The sequence below is a fragment of the Mytilus edulis genome, chromosome 10 (genome assembly GCF_963676685.1).
Source record: "Mytilus edulis chromosome 10, xbMytEdul2.2, whole genome shotgun sequence".
In the NCBI taxonomy this organism is placed as follows: domain Eukaryota; kingdom Metazoa; phylum Mollusca; class Bivalvia; order Mytilida; family Mytilidae; genus Mytilus; species Mytilus edulis.
The window spans coordinates 39,534,225-39,551,326 of NC_092353.1; the positions used below are offsets into that span (position 1 = coordinate 39,534,225).

At 33.5% G+C, this 17,102-nt stretch overlaps 1 long non-coding RNA gene across 1 annotated transcript; it reads left to right on the plus strand.

The window, feature by feature from the left end:
• Positions 1-9,619: 9,619 nt before the first annotated feature.
• On the plus strand, positions 9,620-11,134 carry LOC139492423 (uncharacterized). The gene is made up of 2 exons (XR_011656830.1): positions 9,620-9,712; positions 10,900-11,134. It is a non-coding gene; the product is annotated as an uncharacterized lncRNA (long non-coding RNA).
• Positions 11,135-17,102: the final 5,968 nt, after the last annotated feature.

A 17,102-nucleotide genomic window follows, 5' to 3' on the forward strand; every position in this document is an offset into this window, starting at 1 on the left:
ACCGGGAACCAGGATACATACCCTCTGGCCATCGAACGACGTTTACTTATCTCAATTATTACGGTACACTAGTGCACGTTCATAATATACGGACTCAATTAACCGGGGTTTGTTCCGTACACAGAAACCGACCCAATAAATTTGTTAGTAAGATCGACTGAAATCGACACTACATAAATTACAGGTTAACATTACGAATTGGTTGACCGATACAATGTGTCTGTGTATAAGTTACCAGCGACATTGTTTTTCTCTTCTAAGATTCTACGACATCAGAAAAATGTGTCTGGTCTGTAATTTTTATCAAACAAATCATGATGTATAAAAACAAGACGATCAGATGTGGTATGATTGCCAATGAGATAATTCTCCGCCAGAGACCAAATGACATGGAAGTAAACAATTATAGGTCACCATAAAGCCTTCCACAATGAGAAAAAAACCAATACTGCATAGAAAAATATTGCACAGCGATCAAGCAAATTATGATATATAAAAATAAGAAGATGTGGCATGATTGCCAAAGACAACTCTCCACCAGAGACCAAATGACATGGAAGTAAACAACAACTATAGGTCGTTATAAGGCCTTCCACAATGAGCAAAACCAATACCGCATAGTCAATTACATTATAAGGATGACAATGACTTATTGTACAATTGTTAAGTATCTGCCTAATGCATAGCTATGATTTCTTATTCTGGTTTGGCTGTACTATTGGATCCTTTTGGTGGTTATCAGCTGTTTAACGTTTGTATTAAGCTTTTTATTTTCAAATATTTAAGTATCGATCAATAATCATAATATTAACTGTCGAATAAACTCATCATAGATACCAGGATTAAAATGTGTACACCAGACATGCGTTCCATCTAAAACAAGGATCATCAATAACGCTAGAATCAAAAAAGAAAAAAAAGAGGGAAAAAAGTACGAAGGTGAAGGACACAAAATTCCGAAAGGTTTTGTCAAATACAGCTAAGGTAATCTACTCATGGGGAAGAAATGTGACTCAGGTGAACTGAAATTAGTACTGTTAATGTTACTTGTTCCTGGATCCTCTTTCAACGATTTGTCAACTTAATGAAAAATGCTGTGTGCATGGAAAGTTAACTATGAGTATTGAACCAGTCCTACGGTAAACTACATTGCAATACATCTATAGGCATGTATACAAGCTTCCTCTAAATCAATAAAACAGTACAAGAAATGAATACTGTGTTTGTGTGTAAATAGTCTAGTCAAAATAGCATTTGACCTCAAAAAAATTGCAACAGAATTTGTTTTGGTATTTTTCGATTCAAAATGGCTTTCTTTGTAACATACCAAAAGTCTACCAAGATATCTGAGTGGGAACATGATTTTTTTTGGGTGAAAAATAGCAAAATTTGTCAAACATAGCGAAAAACTGGGAAAAGCTTGTTAAACATTCATTTTTTATGATAATTATTTCAAATCAAAAGTTTTACAACAGATTATACAGTGTTTATGAAATGAAATAACAAAAAAATCGTGTTTTTTTTTATAAACATGAAATTTTAGGTGAAAACATCCAATTTTTGTTGGAATTTGAGATTCACATAGTGTGAATTGATTACCAAAACAGACAGGCAAATATAAAAAATGGTAATAGAAGTTCATTTTATTCTTTAAAAAAGACAAAAACCTTTATTATAATCATTCATAAACTTTACAGCAATTCCTTATTGGGTAAATGATGATTTTGGGTAAAATATAGTAAAATCAATCAAACATCGTTAAAAACTGGAAAAACACCAATTTGAAGTTTTAACTGTTTTTGAATCACTCCAAAATAGAAAAACGGAAATCTTAATATAATTATAATCAGATCAAACAAAATTCATTGTAAAATAATAGTAAAATAACTGATTTTAGGTGAATAAAGCTAAATTTGTCAAAAAATCGTCAAAACCTGGAAAAAAATACAATTTATATTTTTCAGAAACCATTTTTTCAACAGACACATCATTTGGTGTCACAGTTTGTTTACAGTTTCATCTAATATTTAAATGTTAAGAAGCTTATCAGGAGCAGGTGGAAGTTCCATTAAATTGGACAAAGTTTTCCATGTTTGATTTCCCAACCATAGTCTGCATGGTCTGTAGGATCTATGTCAACTTCTTCTGATAATACACTTGAAGACTATGAAATTGCCCTGAATCTGATGTTGGTGGTAAACTTTTCACCTGAACCAATGTGTTTCCAGTAATTACTATAGATTTGAATTTTCTCCAGAGAAGAATGTAAAGTCCTTCTAGAGAAAGTCCTCCATATAAACATGTGAGCACTTCTTCTCCTGCTTTGATGATATCTGCTTAAATGAAGCCTTATTCATGAAAACTTGATCTTAATGGAAGTCCTTTGCTTATTCCAAAAAGCCTAGATGATGAGTCACAACCTGTTATAGAATGCAAAAACAGCAACAAATTACAAACATCATCCCCAAGAAATCCTTTAGACTGTTTTATGTTCCATATTTTCATTTTTTTGGTTGATTGTCATTTATTCATTCATTGTTATGACTACTAAAGACAAAGCACAATCCAAAGCTGTTTGCACAATCTGCATCACCAGTCACATTCTTACATCTAATGTTATTATCTTTTAGCTTGATAAGCACGTTAATAAGATATAGGATGATATGGTGTGAGTGCCAATGAGACAACTCTCCATCCAAATATCAATTTATAAAAGTAAACCATTATAGGTCAATGTACGGCCTTCAACACGGAGCCTTGGCTCACACCGAACAACAAGCTATAAAGGGCCCCAAAATTACTAGTGTAAAACCATTCAAACGGGAAAACCAACGAGCTTGTTTGTTTTGACTGTTTGACATGAAAAGTTCCTTTTTAGTAATGGATAATAGATTTTTTTTCTTCATCAATACTACATACAACAGACCGTTTTTGGAGTGGTCTTTCTACAGATTTGACTATAGAACAAATATTGATGAGAAGTGTCAAATCTTGTGGAGGTCTAACCAGGGGCAGAAGAATGGGTGAATCAGAGAATGGGCCAGATTTATCAAGTACTGTGAATTCATTATTATTCGTTGGAAACTTATTTCGTGGGTACATATGCACCACGAATTTAAATAATCAACGAATAGCATAATACCAATGGGCTTTGTATGCAGAGACTGGCAAAACCATGAAATCAAATATCCACGAAATTGCAAGTTTTCAGCAATCCACGAAAATAAATGAATCCACAGTAATTAAACAACTAAGTGATAAAAAAGCTAAAATTGATATGCCAATTAAAGACAAAAACAACAATATGCTAACAACAGAACGAGATCAATATTTGAGATGGAAGGAACATTTTCAAGAGGATCTTAATAGAAAAGAACCAGATAATCTAGAAAAATTTCATGAGGCACCCTTAGACCTTGAAATAGACACAGATCCACTTTCAAAACAAGAAATACAGGCAGCCATTAAAAGCTTGAAAAACAAAAAGTCACCTGGCATAGACCAACTAAATGCAGAACTTTTTAAGATAGATACAGTGCTAGCAGCGGATACTGTACACCCAGTATTCCAGAAAATATGGGAGCAAGCTGTTATTCCTAACAGTTGGTCTGAAGGCAACATCATAACAATACCAAAATCAGGAGGCTTAACTTACTGCAATATTTGGAGAGGAATCACCTTACAATCCATTCCAAGTAAGGTCTTCTGCATAATTTTAATATCAAGAATTATAAAGGCTGTTGATAAGAAACTACGACAAGAACAAGCTGGTTTCAGAAAAGGTAGAGGCTGCATAGACCACATATTGGTCCTATGTAACAACTGAGAACAGTGTCATGAGTGGCAGAGAAATCTACTAGTAAATTTTGTGGACTTTGAGAAAGCGTTTGACAGCTTACACCGGGAAAATATATAGGGTAGTTCTGAGAAACTATGGAATACCAGGTAAGATAGTGCATCTCATCAAGCAGTTCTATACAAATTTCTCAAGTACCATCAACTCTGAAGCTGACACTAGTTTCCTTGTAAAATTAGGAGTAAGACAAGGATGTGTTATGTCATCTGTGCTGTTCATAATTGCTATTGATTGGGTAAAGAGAACAACCCCAGCAGAAAGTATTAAACAATGGACTGAGATGGACACTTTGTAACACAGGACACAGACTATGCTGATGATTTAGCACGTTTATCCCATACCAAAGACCACATGAAGGAGAAGACCAAAAAGCTAGAAGAAACAGCTAAAATGATTGGACTTAAGATCAATGCCAAAAAGACAAAGCTAATGTACCTCAATACAGAAAGACATCCTATCATATTTATAGAAGGAAAACAGCTGGAAACAGTAGATTCATTTAATTATCTAGGCAGTTGTATAACAACAGAAGGTGGTGCGGAAAGAGATATAAAGATCAGAATAGGGAAAGCTAGATCCGCATTCATTAGACTAGGCAACATCTGGAAAACAACAGCCTTTTCAAAGAAGACCAAGCTCAGGCTCTATAACAGCTGTGTACTTTCTGTACTCCTATATGGCTCAGAGTGCCGGAGAATGACTTAGAAAGATATCAACAGGCTCTCCAGCTACTATAACATATGTCTGAGGAAAATAATGAAAATATTCTGGCAATACAAAATCTCCAACAAAGACCTACATGAGATGACCAGCACTAAGGACATGGAGACTTTGCTGATATAAAAAAGCTGGAGGTGGCTTGGTCATGTTATACGCAAAACATCTGATGACATGACCATGGTAGCCCTTAGATGGACACCAAAGGAAAAAAGAAAAAGAGGCCGACCTCAAAGAACATAAAAAATAGAAAATGAGCTAAAGGAAAGATAATATACCTGGGGCACAATGGAAAGAAAAGCAAACAACCGAGAAAAGTGGAGGAAACTTGTCCTTGCCCTATGTGCCGTAAGGCATAGTAAGGACTAAGTAAGTAAAGACATGTTTTAAAAACACTTAACCAAGGATATCTGAAAGCGCATGTCAAGTTTTAATGAATAATGCTTTATTAAAGCAGATATCATCAAAGCAGGAGAAGAAGCATCTGATTCAGGGCAATTTCATAGTCTTCGAATGTATTATCGGTGCCAAAAATGGATGTAAGAAGAAGTTGACATAGATTCTACAGACCATGCAGACAATGGTTAGTAAATTTCATGTAGGAAAACTTCGTCCAATTTTGATTGAACTTCCTCCTGCAACTGATAAAAGTTTTAACATTGTAAGATACAAATGTAAGCAAAACTGCAACACCAAAGGATGTGTCTGTAGACACTATGGTCGGTATGATGCGGTGAATGTTGTGGTTTGAGTTTTTCTAATACTGTTCCCATTGCTGAATCTGACTTTACTGATGAAATGATATTTGTTGTATACAGAAAACTATGGAATAATCTTTTAAAAAAAATGTTTCCATGTATCTTATCATTTACTTTTAAATCATCCGTTTTGGTCAATGATACTTTTTACCCCTCATTATGCATGGTCAACAAATCTATGATTTTCGCTTAACATCTCTTGTTAGTTAAAATAGTATGAATCTAAGCATTGCACTTTTTCATATAAAGAATATAAGTTAATGTTATCTGAGATCTTAATTGATTTCTGAAAAAAAACTATGAATTTTGTCATTTTTTTCTAGTTTTGTCAATTTTGGGCCAAATTTTGCTTCTTTTTTTTTTTACACAAAATCAGTTATTGACAAATTTGTTTTACAATGAATTTTGTTTGATCTGATTATTATTCTATTAAGATTTGCATTTTTTTATTTTTGGAGTGATATAAAAACAGTTAAAATTCCAAATTGGTGTTTTTCCAGTTTTTAACGATTTTTTGATGATTTTGCTATATTTTACCCAAAATCACCATTTACCCTTTTAAAAATTGCTGTAAAGTTTTGGAATGATTAGAATAAAGGTTTTTGTTTTTTTTTAACTATCAAATGAACCTCTATTACCAATATTTATATTTTTCCAGTCCTGTTGGTAATCAATTCACGCTTTGAAGATCTCAAATTCCAACAAAAATCGGATGTTTTCACCTAAAATTTCATGTTTATAAAACAAAAACTATTTTTTTATTATAATATTTCATAAACACTGTATAACCTGTTGTAAAACTTTTGATTTGAAATTATTATCATCAAAAATGAATGTTTAACAAGCTTTTCCCAGTTTTTCACTATTTTTGTCAAATTTTGCTATTTTTCACCCAAAAAATCCATTTTCCCACTCAGATATCTTGGTAGACTTTTAGTATGTTACAAAGAAAGCCTTTTAGATTTGAAAAAAACCAAAAATAATTTTGTTGCAATTTTTTTGAGGTTGGCCACATTTTTCATCTTTTTGACTAGACTAAAAATAGTGTGTGGTTTTACATCTACTACAAACCATCGTCTTTTCTTCAAGCAAAGTTTGACTTTGCTTACATTTCGCACATGCACTTGGTATGCTTTCTTGTAATTGTATTCGAGTAAAACGTTACCAATTACTTCGTAGTCACATATTATAATAGTTGATATAAGCACATGTTGCATCCGAGGATTATCTTATACCCCCACTCCGTATCAGAAAGACATTAAAAATATATTATCAGAAATAAAGAAAAAAAAAGGAACGATTGCCTATAATACTAACACGGTCTGCAGGCTGAGGTTTTCAGAAAAGAATGCATTTGGTATCATCTCAATCTTATTATTTGCAAGGTATCTGAAATAAAGTACATATGGGGTATTATGCCAATTTTAAACATTCATAGAACTATAAAATCTCAATTGAAAAATGTCATCATAACCTTAACGGTACCTATTCAATTGCACCAGGGATCAGTTGTTCAATTTGTCGTTAAAAATAATCATATGATTAGTTTATCAGGTCGGGACCACTACCTTATATGGAAATGCATAAATTAGCATACTTATGTTCTCGCACATGTAATTGTTTATTTACATGAGACGCAATTTATTTTTACCTAGGTTTTTGACCAATCGACTAAATGAGTCACAATGCATGATGGACTACTACGTGTTTACAATCAACCAAGAACACGTGTTATTTACTGAAATACAACACATTTTTTCGTGCAATGCGGGATTCACAATTTCGCTTAGTTTTTCATTTTGTGTATCCTCATTTATAGTTCGTGATATAAAGTATTACTTCCATGCTCAGATTAACGAAGAGTTGTTTCTATGTGAAGAAAAAAGGGTTTGAATTACCCGATATATAGCCATTAACATGTTTGATGATGGCACAGAGATTTCGTGTATTTGTCCACCAGAAGCAACGAAACAACAGCGAAAAAACACAATTACCCATGAGACAAACTTACTGGTGTAAAGTAAGCCGTCGGTAACCACCGGTGCTGATATTCAAGAGTACAGCAAATTTGTATAGATAATTAAAGGCAAATGTGGGATCCTTGAATTTTGTGTTCGCAAAAAAGGCGAAGAAATATTTAAATACATGGCAGTGTTAACAAAATTTATAAGTATTTTTGTTGGTCACATTTCAGTATATGGGACTTCCAAACTGTTCCCTTTTTTTAAGGTAGTGAAGTCAGCAACTGTAGTTTCAGTTTGTTCGTTTTTTAACGGGCTCGGACATTTGCCAAACTGAATAAAATCATTACAGCAGATTTCTTAAACCTGCAAAGTAAAACTTTGATTGGCTTGCTTGCTTTGTTTGTATAGTTGTTTATACAAGCTTTGAAAATAAGATTGACATCTTTAAACAATATATATATAGGCATAGTTTAACTTGTATATTTTATATTTTGTACAATATACAAACAAGCAAGCAAGCTAACCAAAGTTTTGCTCCACATGCATAAGAAATAAGCTGTAATGATTTTATCAATATGTATGTGCGACAAGGTGGAAAATTTGATATGTCTTGTGAAAATTGCAGCGTTGGATCTATAATAAAAAAAGAAGATGTGGTATGATTGCCAATGAGACATCTGTCCACAAGAGACCAAAATGACACAGAATTAACATTTATAGATCACCGTACGGCCTTCAACAATGAGCATACAGCATAGTCAGCTATAAAAGTCTCCGATATGACAATGTAAAACAATTCAAACGAGAAAACTAACGGCCTTAATTATATAAAAAAAAAAATGAACGAAAAACAAATATGTAACACATAAACAAACGACAACCACTGAAATACAGGCTCCTATACAATATATATATATTTTTTTTGATGGGATAGATTTCTTGTCCTTTTATGTATTTAATTGGGCCGGTTTTTTTTTTTGTTTTTTTTTTTGTTTGGATTGTTTTACACAAGTAATTTTTGGGTCATTAATAGCTTACTTTTCAGCATTGGACCTATGACTGCTTACTTTACTAAATTATGTCTTTGTTGGAAAGATGTCTCATTTGGCACTCATACCTCATCTTCTTATTTCTATATACAAAGCACGTTTTAGAAAAAAATAATAGGTAATATGGCACCCACTTTGATCCAGAGACTTTTAATATTGGAGATATTTTACATATGTCAACAGGACAGCAGCCGAACGATAAAAAAAACCTCTGAGGTATATTTTGTGATAAAATTAGCAACAAACGGATATTATCGATGGATGAATTTAAACTATATAAATGTATTGAGCTATATACCGTACCCGCTCAGTGACGGATCCAGGGGGGGGGTTCCGGGGGATGGACCCCCTTTTTTGGACGATCAGTGCATTCGGATGGGGACATGTAGTTGGAACCCCTCCCCTTTTGTCCAGGGTTAGGACCCCCCCTTTTTAAAATGGCTGGACCCGCCCCTGCCGCTCTCATAACACTTCTTTTTAGCATACTGAATATTATGTTCTTACTATTAGTTCAGGTCCTGATAAAAAAAAATACACATTCAGTACAGAAAGAAGTGTTTCAATGAAAGTTTCAAGTTTTTCTAGGCAGAAATGATTTTGCAATGACATTATACAGGTTTAAAAGAGCTCAAATGATTTTCTTACTGGACAGTGGTCACTTCATTGGATATTTCACTGTGTCATGTCGTGAAATTAATGCAGGTTCAATTTATAACAATGCACAAAACCGGTTCAACTGCTTTTGCAAGGCGAAAAAGAAAGTCGAATCGTGAAGCCAATAAACAATATTTTTTTAATCTGAGCATGCAAATTGAAGATTACGTTATATATTTTACATTAAATATATTTGCAGAATAAAAACTTTGGAAATGAGAGTCCCAGACAATATATTAATTGACTGTTTTCCCACTAATTTCACGTGTTTTAAGTAGTATTTTACTCGTAGTAGCCCACAATGCATTGTAGTTCATTGAGTCGATTGGTCAGTTTTTCAAGGTCATATTGGCCTTGTGTTTTGGAAATTACTATGCAAATATATTCTGACGTCAGAAAATCTAGAGTTCTCGACCTGTTTAAGGTGGTTCCTAACACTACAGGGAGATAACTCTGTAAAATCAGCTAAACGTTTTAATAACGTTATGTTGTTGAGGGGGTATTAAGCTTCTCCATGATCAAAACTAGTGTTTGCCAAACTGCTTTACAGTCCGGAATGCGGTTCAATAAAATTGCTCCCCTTGTTTATTTCGCTCTCCTGTCAAATCATGTAATTTCACTACCTCCAATGGTAGACGCTACAACGATGGGTGTCGTCAAGAAAGATACGATTAAAGGAATCAGCTAGGAATTAGACGATCACCATTGGTATAGGTGAGTTGTTTAATAGTTGTTGCTTTGTGATAAATGCATGTTTTGGATTAATTGATAATCAGGAATAGCTGGAAAGGAAAGAAACGTGTTGCTACGTGAACCCGGAAAGGCCGGGACGAATTTAAAAAAAAAAATCTAGAGACGATCGTTCTGAGTGTGCCACCTACACATTTAAACGTGTACACAAGCACAATATTCCCTATCTATGTAGTGTGTTTTCATAATTATGTGATATAGAGCAAAAAAAGGTAGCAGTTTTTTGTGTCTTGTTGTTAAGCATTTCCAGGGGAGATAATGTTATTTTTCACGGTGTGTTTGATAGGTTTGTTACATTGTAACATTATTTAATACACACTCAGAAAGTGGATTAAAATAGCCTCCCACACTAAATTAACTGAATTTTAATTATTATATTTACCGTAATGCTATTATATAAACTTCGGAGGTTCATATCACTTATATTCAACGTTTGTATATCGGAATTTTTTTTGATGTTGAACGGTTCATAGTAAAAAAAAAATCCGATAAAACCGTTGAATGTAAATGATATGAACCTCAGAAGTGTTATATATTGTCCTTTAATATAAGACCGGAGGTTCATATCATTAACATTCAACATTTTTTATCGAATGTTTGTTATTAACTATCAATGTTCAACGGTTCAACGGTTCAACATTGGTAGTTAAAAAAATCCGATAAAAATGAACGGTTCAACATTGATAGTAAAAAACAATCCGATAAACATGTTGAATCTTAAAGATATGAAACTCTGAAGCCTTACATTATAGGACTATCGTTTATTAGTTCTTTATCCTAACTAAATGTTGTTTTTTGTGGTGTATATTAAAAAAAGGGGGAGGGGCTTTTAAAACACCAAAATACCTTACAAATTCCAGGATTCGACACTAACGCATCCTACAATATTTGTTTACAGAATGAGAATTGAATTCCGATCCGTTCAAGCGCGGATCCAGAGGGGGGGTTCCGGGGTTGGAAACCCCCCCCCCCTTTTTTTTGGCCGATCAATGCATTTGAATGGGAGCATAAAGCTGGAACCCCCCCCCCCCCCTTTACTCTGGGTTGGGACCCCCCCCTTTTTAAAATGGCTTGATCCGCCCCTGCCGTTTGTACGGGGAACATGTGGTTGCAACCCCCTCTTTAATTGCCTGTTCGATTTTTTTTTGCAGTGTCGAAAAGGGAGATAGACAGCAGTTTGTTTTATCAAGAAGTTATGTACGTTCTGCTATACATTTGACAGTCAGTAATTATTCTGAAGTACACATGTCGACCAGAGGCATGGAACAGAGAGTAGAGGTTTTAAAGTACCAGATGCTTATCTGAGATTCCAATTTGAACTAAAGAAAGCAATATATAAAGATATGTAGGAGAAATAATCTATATGAATAAAGTTATGTCACAAAAGGAACTTGTTTTTTTTTATATACAGAATTTGTCATACGTCTCCATAACAGAAGAGATGTGAATGCATCCTTCATAGTCTTGTAATACTAATGGTAATAATTTATATAATTTCTGAGATGATATAGCAGTGCTATTGGTTTCCCCTTTCTCCTTCTTCAAAGAACTTGATCATCTGAACTCTTTCTTTTTTTTTTTAAATTGGAGCCCTGTTCAAGAACAGTTAAAAGAGCATATGCATAATTATCGTTATCTTTTAGAAAACAGGTTGTACATTCTACATAAAATATGCCAGTCAACCGCAAATGTTAACACCCAAAAAAGGTCTTTAGTATATTCATTTTTCAACTTACAAAATATGCCAAAGGTTTAAGCATGCCAAACATTACTCTTGTATAAAACTGTAACAGATTATCAAAGACTATCTAGTAAGTACAATTTTAACCCAAGCCGCTGCTCTTTTAAGCACCGTCTTAGCAACGACTTGGTTGATTGTAAGAGTTCGGTGCAGAGACTGTAGACGTGAGACAATAACATGGAGATAAGTATGTATAAGAACAACGTTTTCAAGAATATAGGCCAGGGGGGGGGCTTTCGTCGGGGAAATATGTTTGATTAAACAGGGAATCACTGGAGCAATACTGGAGCGAGCTCCCCTTAGCTCAGTCTTAATTCCTTGTTGATGGATTGTTTCCTGGCTTGCTTTAGTAGAGTATTGTCTGCATGTTTCACACTCGAGTAATATATATACGCATATGCAGTACATGAAATATGAAGACACCGGTGTACTACTATACTACTATAGTACTTGACTGTTATAGTGAGCAAGTATGAGAAAAATAGAGTGAGCCACCGTATACGGTAAAAATTAATATATGGGAACTTTGATATTCTTGAAAACTAGGGAGAGGTGTTTGAGAAAATTGAGTCTGATGTAAAACAGTTAAATAAGTAAAGACTCTTAATGTCTTGCAAATTTTCGACTGTAGGTAAACTAATAAGAAAAGAAAAAGATATAAATAGTAAATTCAAATCTTATGAATAATATTGGCGAACAAAAAAAGTATCACATTATGTCGCCGGACAATTGTAAGATGCTATAAAATAGACTAAAAATGTATCGAAAATATAGCACAATAGAAATCATGAAATAACTCGGTGCAATCCCAATTTAAGATGCAAACACATCAAAAGAAAAACAAAATCATATCATATCTCCACATGACACAAAACAAAAACCAACTGCAATCAACAAATAAGACGCAAAGAATAAAAAAAAATCCATTCGCGGGCAACTACCGACTTATTATACTGTATGATCGAACACAAACATAGATCCCGCTAACATGTTTAACCCCGCCACATTATTTATGTATGTGCCTGTCCCAAGTCAGGAGCCTGTAATTCATTGGTTGTTGTTTGTTTATGTGTTACATATTTGTTTTTCGTTCATTTTTTTTTTATATAAATAAGGCCGTTAGTTTTCTCGTTTGAATTGTTTTACTTTGTTTTATCTGAGCCTTTTATAGCTAACTATGCGGTATGGGCTTTGCTCATTGTTGAAGGCCGTACGGTGAATATGACACCAACGAAATAAGACGCAAACTAAATTACAAGAAATTGCAAGATAAATAAATGACGTATAAAAAATAATTCCGAACGACAATTGGTTAACACAAACAAAAGGAGTACAACGTTATAAATTTATGCTACCCCAAAAACTCAACTTCACAATGGTCAACCAATCCGGGTTACTGTATAACTAAGGTGTAACAAAATGTGTAACAAAACTTTTTTAAATAATACAGAAATTATGACTGTCGGTGTAATTGTAATTGTTAAAGAAAAAAAAACATGTCAAACATGCAAATATTATTTTAAAAAATTAGTTTTAATCACTTAAAAGTCATGTGATGTTACATATATAGGACGGGTGTGTTCGATTCAAAAAATAATTAACAAAACCCCGTCATATAACATCCAACTTTGAAATAGCGTCCAAATGTCAAATTTAGGTGTGCCACTTTGGGAATGGTCTTAAACGATTGGCAATTCATTTCTCAATTTTTGTAATTTTTCCCAAATTTTTTCTATGTCCAGCAAAAAAAAGTAGCAGTTTATAAGGAGACCCCCTAAATGACGTAACAGCTTGACTTATGGTCGTTTTGAAAACGATTGTTTGCAAGTTGCATTGTCAACAATTGTACAATATGAAAATTAAACAACGTGAATGCAAATATTTATAATGACTTTACGGAAAGTAACTTTTGTGACATCTTGACAACCGTATACAAAGTTCATTTCACTTTTCTACCTTCTAAACACAAGAGGTCGAATTCTTTTGTTCTATTTAAACCGCATATCGGACTGTTTATAAACAGTGTAATTTTTCTGATAAAATGGTTGATTCAAATTTTTATATTCTTGTCAAAGGGTCAAAGAAAATACTTTGTCAAAATTTTAAGAAAATTAAACGAACCAAATTAATTTTAGTGAAGGTGTTGGGTACCACCTTAAATAAAAATAAATATATGCTGAACTAAATCTACGAAAGAAATTAAAATCGTCTGGCCTTAACTTTCTGTGGGCGAATTCCTAAAAGGTGTAAGCATTTAGAGAAATAAAACCTATAGAGGACAGTGTTAAGCATATGCAATACCATAAAAATGCTTGTTCGTTATAGCATGTGATTAAAGTCCGAATGTATGGACGCAAGAAACTTTTCATGTGACTAATTATACGCAACAACGACTACAAAACTTTGCCTGACACTGGCGTAGCTTGCATGTATGCTCAGATGCTCAAGCATCCACATCATTTTGGCAAATAATTTTTGTTTAATGAATATATGATTGCATGTGTTCACAGCAGATACAAACGGTGGTATCCGAATGTTACAAGGGTGAGGATTTGAAAATATCGTCCAATCATTTTCAAAGCAGTATGCGTGGTCTTTCCTATAGGATCATTTAGTGTATGTAAACAAGATGGATAAATCGAAAAAAAAGTGTTCTCTACTTTTTCGTGAAAAGTCTACGTCGTAGCTTGTCATCGGCTGCGACAAGCATAGAGGGTGGTTATAACAAGTCCGTATGTTTAGTCTGAAATTGAGCAAGTTGACAATTAAATCATCATAACCTGATAAAGTTTCCTGTGACGCGAAAGACAACGTGATAAAAACTGTAATTGAGTGTTATAATTTCTTTGCTAATAAATACCTTCTCCATCTATAGTTACAATTATTTTAATTTTATTTTCAACAAAAGAGAACCTATGTCCCAGCATTACACTTATTTTATTTATCGACAAAATATCTGGAGAGAAATAACAGCTTTAGAACAAATGCAATTGGATTTCAGTTATAATTTATATTTCCAATGGGTTCGAAATAGATGATCAGGACTTATTTTCGCAATTGTCAAAGACATTGCTGATGATACAAGTTTTACAAAAAGCCTGCATGAATTGTATACATGACAGTGCTAACAAGATCAGACGGACGCAGGCCGCTCGGTATTTCCATGTCCACATAACGCTTTCAGACAATTAATAAAAAAAAAACCATTGTGAGGCTTATATTCCGAGAAAGGGGAAAATTCCGGTTCCTATATTCCGAAGTTCCATGAACAGAGGTGCCGCTGTACTTGTTATATTTGTGTGATGCTAAGTGTGAAACTTTTTGAATTGAATGAAGGTACTTACGAGAAAACAATAAAATTCTGTTGGAAAATGAATATATATTGGTTGGTATTTTGAAATTAAACAAAAATCTAACTAGTGTCGGATTCTAGGGGAATACTCATGCATAAATGGGAAAATGTCCAAAAAGATATAATTTTCTGTATAATATGGTCCCAAAATTTTTTCGCCTCGCACCGCTCGACGACAATTTCGCATCCACACCTTTTCAACCCTGGCTACGCCACTGCCTGAAAAAACCCAAACTAGAAACAAAAATTATTGATAGATGATCAATAAACATATAACATTTAAATTAATTCCCTTTCAGTACGAAGTTTCTTAAAGGTACAATGTACTTACAAAACACGTAAGTGATAGATGCCACTTAATATATCATTTGGCAAAGACTTGATGTTATTCCCTGATAATTGTCTGAAGTAAAAAAAAATAATCCTTAACAGTCATTTGAAAAATCTGAATTTTAACTTCTTAGTTAGAAAAGAAACTTAACCCAATACGTTTTTAAGAGAAAGAAATTGCATTTTCGTTTTATGAGAGAATAATAATACGTTGAATTATACATTATCAATCAATTAAAAGCAATTTTTTAGTGTAGATATCATATATATTTTGTGTTTACGTTAGATATGTATGCTAAACTATAAGCTATGGATGATGTATTGAAGTATGAGTGGTTGTTTTTGTTCTATTTTAACGAGTACCTGTTTTGATCAACTGTACTGTCCTTAGTGCTCTATGGTAAATTGTCCTTCATGCATTGAATGTCTTGACTAAATAATGTCTAATAAGAGACTATGGTTACTGTTGTTTACCGATGTCAAAAGATCGTATACGCATTATGAATGTACATTTTTCGATACAAAACTGAGATTAGTCCATGACCTTTAAACAGAACGGGTGCGGCTAAAGGATTATTGTTTTCTACTATTAATTAATGACCCGTTATACAAATCCTCTCAGGCATTTTAAACAAGAAGAAAATGAAGATATTGCTAAATGTACAAATCAAATGACTTTTCAGAAAAATGCCAAAAAGCTTGTAGGTTGCACTTCTGTGAATATTGACATTGCAATGTCCAACAGGAACTCCTTTTACGACAAAACTGTGCCACTTTTATTATGAAGTTTCATAAAAAAAAAAATCAAATCTTTGAATGGAAAGTTCACAGGCACTACTATTTTCAAAGTCAAAACATATGGTAGTGCGGTATTTTTTAAACACCTATATGCCTCGAACTTCTATGTTAGGCTTATACTAAACATCTGTACTACTCCTTCCGAAAAGCAATTCAGCTGTTTTTATACCGGTAAAATTCCCAAAGTGTGTATAGATATACTAGTAGACTATTACATTGGTACAATTGGATTTATCCAATCGAGATAGTTTAATTATCAATTTTAAAGTCCGAGCCTCGGCGAGGACTTTAAAATTGATAATTTAACTATCGAGATTGGATAAATCCGATAATCCAGGCGTTACTATGTAATAATCTGTTTCTCTAATGATTAAAAGATAAATTTCCTTTTTTTCTAAACTAAAACCCCCTTAGAGTGCCTATCACTTTCAACAAAGTTGTCAATTTCATTAACACTTGTTAGAACATTTTTATCATTTCTGGGAGCTGAGAAAGGTTATGACCCTTTCACTCAGCCATTCATCTTCTGAGATCACCGGCAACCACACGTTGATTATTTTTTTATACAATGGGTTCGGAAAGGGATATATTTCCATAGAATTGGAGAAATGGTTTTAGACATCGAGATCATATATGAGAACCAGTAGGGGAAAAAAATAACTATGAAAAGCAAAAGAGTCGTGGTTTGTTAATCAGTTTTATTTACAAGATGCAATATGTATGTATGGCTTGTATATTTGTAAATACACACAATTTCATACAACACAAGATTACAAAATACCGATTTTTTTCGATTACCAATTTGTGCATTTCATTTGAGCATTTTGACATCAGAACTACCCAAAACTGACCGAATGTTGCAAATCCGTGACTTGACTAAGACGAGCATATCAATTTTCCGCTCTGTTTTCTGTAATGCCAGAACTTAATAAGGTGGTAACGCACATGTTCTAAGACAAGAACCTAAACATCGGTAATTCATCTTCTATGTTTGGATTATTTGGGGTGGGGTATTCAGTTGTTAAAGTGAATGGTGATCTATGAGCATGACATGTGGTAAAGATATTTATGTGTCATTAAAGATCGTATATTTACCTCTATACGTGTTGGAGACATATTCCCCACATCTACGT